General features: G+C 37.5%; 1 pseudogene; it reads left to right on the top strand.

Moving 5' to 3' along the window:
- LOC143690365 (pyridoxal-dependent decarboxylase domain-containing protein 1-like) overlaps positions 1 to 11,383 on the top strand; it is a 70,014-nt pseudogene extending 58,631 nt beyond the window's left edge.
- The last annotated feature ends 1,554 nt before the right edge of the window (positions 11,384 to 12,937 follow it).

Here is a 12,937-nt window from a genome sequence, read left to right as displayed (position 1 = left end):
TCATTTTTGAACTCTTTGTTGTTGTTTTGTATAACTCTCACTGAAATATTTTTGGATGGTCTGAGGCAAAGATTTCAGATTGTGCCTCCTATGCCCCATGGCTCCTCAGTGAAGCTTCAGGGACTGATGTCACATAACAAATCCATCTAGCCCCTTTTCTGGCTTCCACCAGAGTATTCTGTACTTGGGCTTCAGATATTGAGCTTATGTAATATTTTGTTTGGAAAAATGGTTTGTATGCTAAGAACCTTAAGTCACTTAGTATGAGGGGATTTTTAACTATTCATTCCTCAGGGCTGTGCAAGATTCATACTTGTAATAAAAATCAGTTAGCCAGGCAACCACAAACTCAGAAAAATGTCAACCTGACCCCTTCTAGGACTATATCTATAATATGCATGGTAGAGCATTTTCAAGTTGTTTTCTCCATGCAAATAATTCCAATTATGTTTTGTAGTTGAGAGTATTTCCTACGTTCATGTACACTCTGTAAGCTAAATTAGTATACTTAGCTTATGTAACTGCCTATCCCGACCCCAACCCTGGTATAGTAACACATTAGATGTTAACATGCATGCACACAACACACATACAAACTTCTAAACAAGCCAGGGAATAAGAAAGAAAATCTCAGAAATCAAAAATTTTGAGATATCCCTAAAAGATGGAGATCAGAAGATATCTCAAGGAATGAAACCACAATCTAATTTCCCCATGGGAGTGGCACCGAGTGTTTTGTGCATATGTTCCCAGAAGCAGTAGAGAAAGTAAAGGCAGGTGTGCAGGCCTGAAGCAAAGGGCAAGTGATTAGCTGAGATGTTACAGAAGAAGTCAAAAAAATAGTCATTGTATCCATATAATTCGGACCTGGTCCTTGGGGCCAAGGTATCCTGGCAGAAGTGACTATGCCCAGGTAGAAACAGTTGAGTGTTGGAGCTTGAGTCAGAGAGAGGCAGTGGAGCTCCTTATGCCTAGTGACACACAGGAATAAATGTTCACAGAGGTCTAGGAACCAGGGTACTCTACCAGCTGTTAAAGTGCATACTCTCAGGTATATCCTTATTTTCATTAAAAATAGGATGGAATACAAATATCAGAAACACATATGGTACCTTCCCTAAATTGCTGCACAGTTGCCCAAATGACTTTCTAAGAAGAGTGATCACATAATCAAAAATCACCGAATTATTGTTTAGAGGCTACACTTAGAAAGGAACTTCAGTTAACAAGTAGAATGCACTATATCCTAAGAAACAAAAAGGGAAGGAGCACAGAACTTTAGAATCTGTGTTGGATCCATTAAAAAGAATGACCAAGAATTCTGATCTTTGAAATTAAAAGGCCAATACATGGGCAGATGTGCCAAATGGACAAAACAAAATACAAATCTGCAATGCAAAAATAATGAGATATAGAGACTCAGAGAGAGAGCAGAGAATGCTGCAGCACCATGAAGCAGAGAGTCCACCAGCCAGTGACCTTTGGAGATGAAGAAGGAAAACGCCTCCCGGGGAGCTTCATGAAACAGGAAGCCAGGAGACCAAGCTAGCAGATGACACCATGTTCACCATGTGCCTGTCCAGCCGAGAGAGAAGCCCTGACTGTGTTTGCCATGCGCCTTCTCACTTGAGAGAGAAACCCTGAACTTCATCGGCCTTCTTGAACCAAGGTATCTTTCCCTGGATGCCTTTGATTGGACATTACTATAGACTTGTTGTAATGAGGACATTTTCTCAGCCTTAGAACTGTAAACGAGCAACTTATTAAATTCCCCTTTTGAAAAGCCATTCCATTTCTGGTATATTGCATTCTGGCAGCTAACAAACTAGAACAGATTTTGGTACCGGAGAGTGGGGTGCTGCTGCTGCAGTTTGCAAATACCAAACATGTTGGAACAGCTTTTTAAATGGATAAAGGGAATATTTTGGAAAAGTTGTGAGAAGCTTGATAGAGAAGGCCTAGAATGCTTTGGAGAGACTGTTGGTAGAAATGTGGACTCTAAAGATACCTCTGATGAGGCCTTAGAAAGAAATGAGGCACGTGTTATTGAAAACTGGAAGGAAGGTGATCCTTGTTTTAAAATGGCAGATAATCTGGCAAAGTTGACTACTGGTATTGGTTGGAAGGCAGATTTTAAAAGCCATGAACTTGGATATTTAGCAGAAGAGATCTCCAAATTAAATGTCGAAAGTGCAGCCTGGTTTCTCCTTGCAGCTTATAGTGAAATGCGACAGGAAAGAGATAAGCTGAAAACTGAACTCTTGAGTAAAAAGAAACCAGAAATTGAGGTCCCGTAAAATTCTGGGCCTACAGAAAGGGAGACTACAGAGTATAGTGTGGATTTAACCAAATGTGGAAACAGTCAGCCATTTCAGAGAAAGTCAGGATCGGACATGGCGTTATCCAGGAAAGATTTGTGGAAACTCCTTATGTCTGATGGGCATGATTCAACACTACTGCATAGAAAGCCAACGAGAGTGCTGTGGGACCTGTATAAACAGAGCCGCTGCCAGTCTGGACTGAGGGGTTCAGAGAAGGGACACATTGGAGGAAAAATAACTTCAGAGGCAAAACCGTGGAGGCTGAGGTCTGAAGTCAGGAAGCCTCGGACCAGGAGAGTGGACCCACCCAAGCCCGTGGAGAGGGTGAGTTTGCCCCAAAGGCAGAGAATGGGCCTTCCACCTCATTGCAGTGGAAGAGTCATGGCTGCCTCAGGCCTTGGAGAGGGTGAAGCACGTTTCTTGGGGTTGGGGGAGAGCCTGGCTGCCACCACATGGAGGGGCTGAGCGTGTGCCCCAGAGATGGCAGAGAGCCCAGATGCGGCCCCAATGCTTGGAGAGGGTGGAGCCGAGAGAAAGGTGGTCTCCCCAATATCCCCCAAGGTTGCATTCAGAGAGAGGCAGGCATAGGCATTTGGAAAGGGTGGGACTGCCACTTTCTAAAGCCTTGAGGATAAATGAGTCTCAGACTTTGAAATCTAATGGACTTTGCCCTGCGGGTTTTCGAAACTGTATGGGTCCGGTGACCCCTGTGTTCCTTCCTCCCTATGGAAATGTGTCTATGTATCCTGTGAATGTTCCTCCTTTATATGTTGGCAGCAAATAACTTGCTATGAGTTTTCAAAGGTCCAAAGCAAATGGAGAAAATTTTGCCTTAGGACAGATCATGTCTGTAACTGACTTGATGAGATTTTATACTGTCTCTAATTTTGTACTTCATCGTATTGCTACTGATAGGTTTAAGGATTTCTGATGTTGTTATGAAATTAATGTATTTTGTATATGTTGAAAACATGTCTTTTTTAGGGGCCAGAGGGTGGAATGTGCTGGTTTGAAAGGAAGTATGCCCCCTAAGAAAAGCCATGTTTTAATATAAATCTCATTTCTTAAAGGTAGAGTAATCCCTATTCAGTACTGTATATTTGAAACTGTAATGAGATCATCTCCCTGGTTGATGTGATTTAGTTAAGAATGGTTGTTAAACTGGATTAGGGGATGACATGTCTCCACCCATTTGAGTGGGTCTTGATTAGTTTCTGAAGTCCTATAAAAGAGGAAACATTTTGGAGATTCAGAGAGACTCAGAGAGAGAGCAGAGAATGCTGCAGCACCAAGAAGCAGAGAGTCCACCAGCCAGTGACCTTTGGAGATGAAGAAGGAAAACGCCTCCCGGGGAGCTTCATGAAACAGGAAGCCAGGAGACCAAGCTAGCAGATGACACCGTATTCGCCATGTGCCTGTCCAGCCGAGAGAGAAGCCCTGACTGTGTTCGCCATGTGCCTTCTCACTTGAGAGAGAAACCCTGAACTTTATCGGCCTTCTTGAACCAAGGTATCTTTCCCTGGATGCCTTTGATTAGACATTTCTATAGACTTGTTTTAATTGGGACATTTTCTCAGCCTTAGAACTGTAAATGAGCAACTTATTAAATTCCCCTTTTGGAAAGCCAAAAAAAATAAAAATAAAAAAATAATGAGATATAAGTATGAATAGCAAAAAAGAAACTTTAAAAATTGGAGGCTAGACTCCAAATTATAATCAAATTTCTATCAGGTATTCTAGAAGAAATGAGTCCTTATATTGATTCTTTACCTTGGACTTAGCAAGAAAAATTCTTTAAAGAAATATATAACTAGATGAATTTTAAAGTATTTAAGGTTATTATGAATACAAGATAATTCTAAGAGCTTCTAGGGATCAAAGAACAGATTAAAGAAAATGATGAAAAAAATCTTCAAAGTGCTAAAGTCAAACACTATTAGGTCATTATGCACTTAGTAAAATATTCATTATTTAACCTAAGTACTAATTAAAGGCATTTTGAACTTTCCCTAATCCTCATACCTGATACAGAAATTAACCCAAATTGGATTACAGACTTAAATGTAAAACATAAAAGGAGATCTAGAGCTAAGCAATGAGCTCTTATAATTGACACTGAAAGCACCATCCATAAAAGGAAAAGTTGATAAATTGAACTTCATCAAAATTAAAATATTTTGATTTGTAAATGTCCATGCAAGGAGGATTAAAAGATAGGCTGCAGAATAGGAAAAATATTTGCAAACCATATAACCAAGAAAGGACTAGTATCTAGAATTTAAAAAGAACTCTCAAGCCTCAACAGTCAAAAAACACACACATACTGTAAAATCCAATTAGAAAATGGGTAAAAGACATGAACAGAACAATACAAGATGTTACAAGTAACAACCTTAAAGAAGGAAAATAAATAATATAAATATTTGAAAATATACATTGGGAATATAGGAAGAAATTGAAATGCAGAAAATAGAAAACAAATAGAATGAAAGTGATACAAAGATAGCTATATCCACAATAAGGGTAAAGATAAATGCTATGATACTTCATTTAAAGGCTAAGATTTTGAGCCTGAATTAAATATAAAAACTCACAGAGGCTGAAGATAAAAGGGGAGAGAAGAGTACACCAAAAATAAACAAACACACCGAAAGCTTGTATAGCTATGCTAATATCAGGAGTACTCTTAAAATAGGTATTATGTGGTATAAGTTGAAATATTTCATAATGGCAAATGGGCAACTCAATAAGAAAATATAATTTTTAAAATTTATTTTATAACATAGCCTCAAATTATGCAAAGAAATGTGAAAATTAAAGAGAAACAGATAAAAAATCATATGTAGATATTTAAACCTTCAGTAATTGATAAGACAAACATTAGTAAGGGGGATAGGATTATAGATGATTCAAATACTATGAATGACCAATTTAAACTAACTGGTTTATACAAAATACTATGCCTTACATTTATATAATGCATATTCTTCAAATTCAAATGAGTTATTTACCTAAATGGAAATGATACTGAGTCATGAATATATAGCTAATGAATAAAATCATAGAGTATATATCATCTTATTAGAGTGGAATTAAACTGATATAAATGGCAGAGAAATAACTAGAAAAATCTCAAAATACTGGAACTAAGCTCAAAATTTCTATTTCATAATTGTTTCAAAGAAAATATCAAAATGGAAATCATAAATATTTTATACTGAATAATAATGAAAATATAACATAGCAAAATTTGTGCTTAGAGGGACTTTTTTTAAAGATCCATGTATCAGAAAGGAAAGGTTGAAACCAATTATCAAGCTCCTAATCCAAGAAGCCAGAAAATGAATAGCAAACTGAAATCTAGAGAAAGAAAAAGAAAGGGAATAATAAAAATAAGAAATCAATAGAATAAAAAACAAACATGGAGGAGAGAAAATCACAAAGTCAAAGTTTGGTTCTTTGAGAAGATTAATAAAATTGGTAACATTCCACTGAAAAAAGTCCAGAAACAGAAAGAGAAAAAAGATTACCCATATTAGAAATGAAAACTTGAACATCCCCACAAATATTTACAGATAGATAATAAAGAAAGGTAACAGAATCTTATACAAAATTGCATCAATCAACTTTTGATAGATTTTAATTTGTAGAGCATTTTTAAGTCAACAGAAAACTTGTGTAGAAAGTAGAATTCCCACTGTCCTCATCTCCCCACAAATAATTTCTCCTACTGATAACATCTTGAGTTAGTGTGGTAGATTTGCTATGACTGATGAAATATTAATGCAATCTTACTAATTAAAGTCCATAATTTAGGTTAGGGCTTCTAGCAAAATCATTCAAAAACAGTTGTGAAATGATGGTTTTATGCTTAATGATGCTCTAAATTGAGTTTACTTTTTTTTTTTTACCTTTTTAAGGAACCATCTACCCATTCTCTAAAGCAATTCTGGAGAGGTTGACAGATTTTGCGCAGAAAACAATATAATAGTTTAATATTCAAAGGAAAACATACACTACAGGCAGACATCTCTTGAATCCCCACTTCTCAATAAATTGAAGAAGGGTGGTGGCACATAAAAGTGAACTGGAGGGCGGGCCACGGTGGCTCAGCAGGCAGAGTTCTCGCCTGTCACGCTGGAGACCCAGGTTTGATTCCTGGTGCCTGCCCATGCGAAAAAAGAAAAAAAATGTGAACTGGAAACAAGGAAATATTATGACACTGAAAGATATAGATGATTAATAAGAAATGATTAGGTGGGTACGTCAGCTGGAGTTTAGTACAAGAAACATAAACTGCTCTCAACGTGCAGAAAGGACATAACAAATTAGATTTAAGACAAGTATTAATCCAGGTACATAAATAGCAGTGGAAGATAAGAGCAGTAGGAATCTGATTTCTAGGTCATTCTACAATGGCTGCAAGTCTGGAAATCAGAAAGCTCTACATTGTCACTGCCAGCCCCAACTCAACTGCCCCCCAAACACCCATAAAGCTGGTTACTAGCCAGTAGAACAGTTGCCCACACTCTCTCAACCATAACTTCTCCATGGATTTCCATGAGTTGGGCAAAATTTCCAATCATCTATATCTTTTGGTGGTATAATATTTCCTTGTGTTTCCTGTTCACTTGTATGCTGCCTTCATCTTTCTTCAATTTATTAGAAATCTTAAGGCATCCTTATTGCAGCTCAAAGCCAGGGGTCCAAATAATCAAAGAGACTGTAACTAGCACAGCAGAGTCCAAGCAAGGTCGGTCAGTGATCAGTGGAAACTTGGGCTATATAGACCTATAGACCAAATGCCACAAAATATCATTTTGCCACGAAATATTATTAGGTCACAAAATAACTGGGTTCTTTGCTATACAGGAAAAATCGTATTTCTTTATTTTATTTGCATTTTCCAAACTTTCCTCAATTGTATTTTTATCATTTTTATGGTTGGAATACAATGTTTTTGCATATATTGTTTATTTACGTTCAATGAAAAATAGAAGGCAATTTAAATATGCGCTCAGAAGCTGTTTATATGAAAGAGAAGACAGCAGTTTGGGCAGGTCAAATATTAACCAATCCTTTTGGTTAATTAGATTAGATTAATTAGATTCTGGAGAATCTAATATGGAGAATTAGAATTTTTTTAATTAAAAGAGCTAAATCAATATTTTAAAATTTCCTTCTTTCTCAGACAATATATAATAATGATAATGAATGCTTTAAATATAATATCTATTTCCAACAATATTTTATATTGAAAAATTATCGTGTCTTAAGTAACAGTTATTAAAAGTCATCTTAGAGGATACACAACGGTAGTTCAGGGGTCGAGTTCCAGCCCACTGTGCGAAGAGAGCCAGGTTCTATTCCCGCCTCTGCACTCTCCGCCACAAAAAACAAACGTGGTGCTGCAGTAACGTGATACTCAAATGCAAAATGAATGAAATATGACTCCCACCATATGGCATAAACACACAAAAAGTTATCTCATGTGTAATCAGTGTTATTTTCTTTATAAAAATATCATCAACATTACTTTATATACACTTAATTTACTTAAGAAGAAAGTAATTCCACCCTGCCTCCCGGCTGCGAGCGTGTCCCGCACCCAGAGCATCCCCAGGCGGCTTCTCTCAGCCCGCCGGCTGCAGCGTGGGGCTAGTCCCAACCGCCAGCGTGGAAACCTCAGCGGGCGCAGGAGGCGGAGGCAGGTCCGGGGACCACGGGGCCACCATCGGGCCCCACCAACCACGTCAGGCATGGACTATCGAGGACAGCAGACCCCACATTAGCTGAAATGGAGAAAAAACTTGAAGAGATGAAGATGCTAGAAGACAGAGAAGAGCAGAAGAGGAAAATAAAAAGATGCGCTTATCAGGGGACATTCCAGGGTCACTCCACGGCAGTGGACAAGATAGGGTGAGCATCCTGCAGTTAGTTCAGAATCTGATACACGGAGATGATGAGGAAGCCCAGAGCTCCTGCTGTTGCTGAATGTCTCTCAAGGAGAATGTGGCGGTTTACAGTCCCACCAGCAATGTAGGAGAGTAACTTTCTCCACACCTTGCCTGCAAGGGTGTTATCAGACTTGAGGATCTTTGCCAATCTGATAGAATCCAGAATATTGGAGAACAAGGTCATATGGCTTCCTGGGAGCTTATATTTCAACTCTGGACAAAGAGAAACTGAGAAAACGTACAACTAGGATGCTTTCAGATACTACTTTATGGCTATGAAGAATTTTCAGGTATGAAAAGGACTTATTTACATGAAGAAGAAAGAGAAGGACTTGCAAAGATCTGTGGGCTTGTCGCTCATTCTCGCTATGAAGACTTTGTAGTGCATGGATTTAATGTGTTGTATAACAAAACCCTGTTATATATCTTCATGCTGCTGTTAGACCTGTTCGGAGCCAAAATCTTTGTAATCAGCTCACTTGCCCTTTCCCTGCTTGTGTCATGTGCCCTGTAATGCTACATTTGGATTTCAACATCAAATGGCTGTTGCCTTCTTGGAGAAACAGATTAAAGATGACACAGAGTGAGGGAAATTGTCTGTTTGTTGCAAATGCTGGATGTGCAGCGGTAGGATACACAGATAAGACTGGACGTTTTAAAAGAACTAAGTGAGAAGTATGGCATGTGGCTTTAAGTGGAGGGTGTGAATCTGGCAACATTGGCTCTAGATTATGTCTTTTCATCAGCGCAGGCTGCAAACCAAATGTGACAGCATGACATTGACTCCTGGCCCATGGTTGGGATTGCCTACCATTCCTGCAGTTATGCTTTACAAACATGATGAGCTTGCCTTGACCTGCAGGTCTTACATCAAATAAGCCAGCAGACAAATTCTGTGGCCTGCCACTATGGTTATCTTCACAGTACTTGGGACTTGATGCAATTGTGGAGTGGATAAAGCATGTCTGTCAACTGAATCAATAGTTGCAAGAAAGTTTTAAGAAAGTAAATCACATCAAAATCTTGGTGGAAGATGAGCTCAGTTCTCTGGTAGTGGTATTCAGTTTTTTTCCAGGAATTACCAGGCTCAAATCCAGGTAGGTTTTTGAATGATATATCTATGCTAGTATACATATTTTACATATTATTTATTTTAATATTATTTATTTTTCCTTAGGACTATTTTTCACATTTTCTCTCTCCACATTGCCCGGAAACAATCATTATCAAAATTTTCCATAATAGTGTTGTCTTTGTTTATCCATGTGTACAAACAATGGCATTATTTTGAGAACTCTGTAGATATATATACTTTTAAAAGAATGAAAATCTTAAATTATAATTTATTTATTATGCAATTTATTTTCTTCTTATCTTTCAGTTCCATATATTAGCAAGAAGAAAGTTATCCAAATAATGAAAAGAAAATTTTTTGTTATGATATATAAAATATGTGCACTATGATACAAATATGATACATATGATAAAATGATGTACAGATTGCACATCCCAAAGTATCAATGGGAATGCAAGTTTTTGATAGTTGGACACATCATTATTAGTAAGAATATACCGAGGAGTATGGAAGAAGTATGATCGGAAAAGAAGAATTTAGATGATTCCTATGTCTTCAGGTTATCCAACTGGTTATTTACTCATGCTATTTACAGTCAGGAACACAGGTTAGAGGGAAGGCAACTGTGTTGCCTCTGCTCCATGCAAAATTGGGTAATTGCTTGGTTCCCTGTGAACACTCTGTAATTAAAAACTATAATAAAATCCACCTGAGATTCTCTGGAATCTGCTCCCTGCTAGGCACGCATGCATGCACGCACACGCACACACACACACACACATCTCACTTCACAAAATAAAGAAAACATATTCTAGAGTAAAAAAAAAAAACAGAAGAAACAAAAAAGTAAAAACATTAGTATCAATTTTTACTCAGTCCTTAGAAAGATTAGATGTTTTTCTCTCCCCAAATGAGTAAGCATTTTCTATCGTGGGAGAGGTTGAGACTAAAGAAGGAAGGCAATAATTATTTTGTTAATTTTAAAGATTGTTTCATTCTCTTTATCTCCTAGCATCCCAAAACTTAAATTCCATTTTAAATCAGTTTGTGTTTATGGATTCCAATAAAACAAGAGCAGTATCATCATTTTATCTGCCAAATACAAAGATACAAAGTGACTTTTCAAATATATATATAGTTTATATTTGATAAATATACATAGATACATATATAAACATCCTACAATAATTCATAAAAATGCCTATTCTCCTTTCACAAGGGAAGCCTTCCCAATGAAATCTTAAGTATAATAAATGTGTTTACTTTCCCCAAAAGTCTTTTAAAGTTACTTTGGTAAAAGAATGCTCCCTCATTAGCATTTCAATAATTTCAGTTTGAAACAAAGCAGCACATAGCATCTTTCATATTGAAAGCTTTAGGAATTCCTAATTTATATACAGACAGCTAAGACAGGTTTGTCATACCATAGCATTCTCAGTGGAGCTGATGAGTTACAGGGCTGTCACTTTGGCTTTACTGGAATTTCAAAGTGCTACACCAGGTTACAGGAAACCTGTCATGTGCAAAAGATATGCCATCTGAACCAGGGGAAAGAAAGGAAATAATTCTTTCTGATCTCACTCCAAAATTCTCCTTTTTCTCTGGCTCATCTTTATATATTTAGCACTCAGTACTTGAAACAAAATAGGCATCAATAAATGAGAGCTGACATGAGTGTGATGGGATGAATTGATTTATCTGGAAACCCAAAAAATCTATAATTGCACATGAATATGGGGTCTGTACAATTTTTTGCAGCGCAAAGTTTTATAAGCTAAGGAGAAGTTACATGTAGTGACAGATTTTGCAAGGCAGTGCGGCCCTGGGGTAAGAGCAATTTGGTTTTCAATCCCAGCTGCACAACACTTGTGACCCTTGACAAATAATTTAAACTCTCTGAGCTCAGTTTTCTCACTGGTGTGAGATGAGGAAGAGGAAAGTTCATTTTCCACTGATATCATTTAATTTTGAGGTATCATTCCTATACTCTTTGTTTATAAAAACTTCTTGTAAATTCTTCAGAGACTTGATTGAAACTTGATCTCAAATTAATTGAAACATGATCATTATGGAAGAGGCTGCAAAATTTGCCATTTTGAAAATGCAGAGGTTGCCTGCGAATATTGCTTTAGAGCAGATTTGCACTGTATTCTGGGCAAACTGCCAAAATGACCCATTTGTTTATGCCATGGAAAGAAAAATCATCATCTGAAACTTGATGTGTGTGAAAGGCAAGTTTCTTTATGTGATCATGCAAAGGTTATAGCTATCTGTTCCTAAACTCATCAGGCAGTCATGAAAATTCACAACATACTTTGTAAAATTCATAATATAGGGTCACACCCCCAGATCAACCACAATCTATGGGTGGGATATGGTAGCCTGCATTTTCCCAAATCATCCCAGGGAATTCTGATGATCAGTCAAGTTGAGAACCATCTATGTTTATAATGATGGTTACTTCTTAGCAGACTACATTTACATTGAGAAATACTCCTTTTCACTTATATTATGGCTACCAATACTTGCTAGTTGGTACTTATGTATTCTTATTTGAGCAATTGCTTCTAAGCTCAGAAACCTGGAAGACTTGAAGAACATGCAAAAATTCATCTTGATCTAATAATGGAAAAATATCTTTTAAAATGAATTTGGTGGGGTGTTCTAGTTTGCTAGCTGTCGTAATGCAATTTACCAGAAACGAATAGCTTTTAAAAAGGGGAATTTAATCAGATGCTAGTGTACAGTTCTAAGGCCAAGAAAATGTCCCAATTAAACAAGTCTATAGAAATGTCCAATCACAGGCATCCAGGGAAAGATACCTTGATTCAAGAAGGCTGATGAAGTTCAGGGTTTCTCTCTCAAGTGAGAAGGCACATGGTGAACATGGTCAGGGCTTCTCTCTTGGCTAGAAGGGCACATGGCGAACACGGTGTCATCTGCTAGCTTCCTCTCCTAGCTTTTGGTTTCATGAAGCTCCCCAGGAAGTGTTTTCCTTCTTCATCTTCACAGCGCTGGCTAGTGGACTCACTGCTTCATGGTGCTGCAGCATCCTCTGCTCTCTCTGAATCTCCTTCATTCTCCAAAATGTTCCCTCTTTTATAGGACTTCAGAAACTAATCAAGACCCACCCAAATGGGTGGAGACACATTTCCCCCAATCCAGCTTAACAACCACTCGTGATTGGGTTACATCTCCGGGGAGATGATCTAGTTATAGAATCAAACATACAGTATTGAATAGGGATTATTCTGCCTTTATGAAATGGGATTTAAATTAAAACATGGCTTTTCCAGGATACATACATCCTTTCAAACCAGCACGGGGGGCAGCCACAGTGGCTCAGCAGGTAAAGTTCTCCCCTGCCATGCAGCCAGGTTCGATTCCCAGTGCCTGCCCATGCAAAGAAAAAAAAAGAACTTGACCAGGTTAGGTCAAACAAATACACTACGTTTATTGTTTATTTCACATATTCTATGCATATATTTATATATATATATTATACATATTCATGTATAATATTTAGGTTACATGTTTAGCATGCATTTAAAATATATAGGCACATATATCTGCACATAACATAT

This window comes from Tamandua tetradactyla, chromosome 7 (genome assembly GCF_023851605.1).
Source record: "Tamandua tetradactyla isolate mTamTet1 chromosome 7, mTamTet1.pri, whole genome shotgun sequence".
Classification (NCBI taxonomy): Eukaryota; Metazoa; Chordata; class Mammalia; order Pilosa; family Myrmecophagidae; genus Tamandua; species Tamandua tetradactyla.
This window is presented reverse-complemented; position numbering and strand designations above follow the sequence as displayed.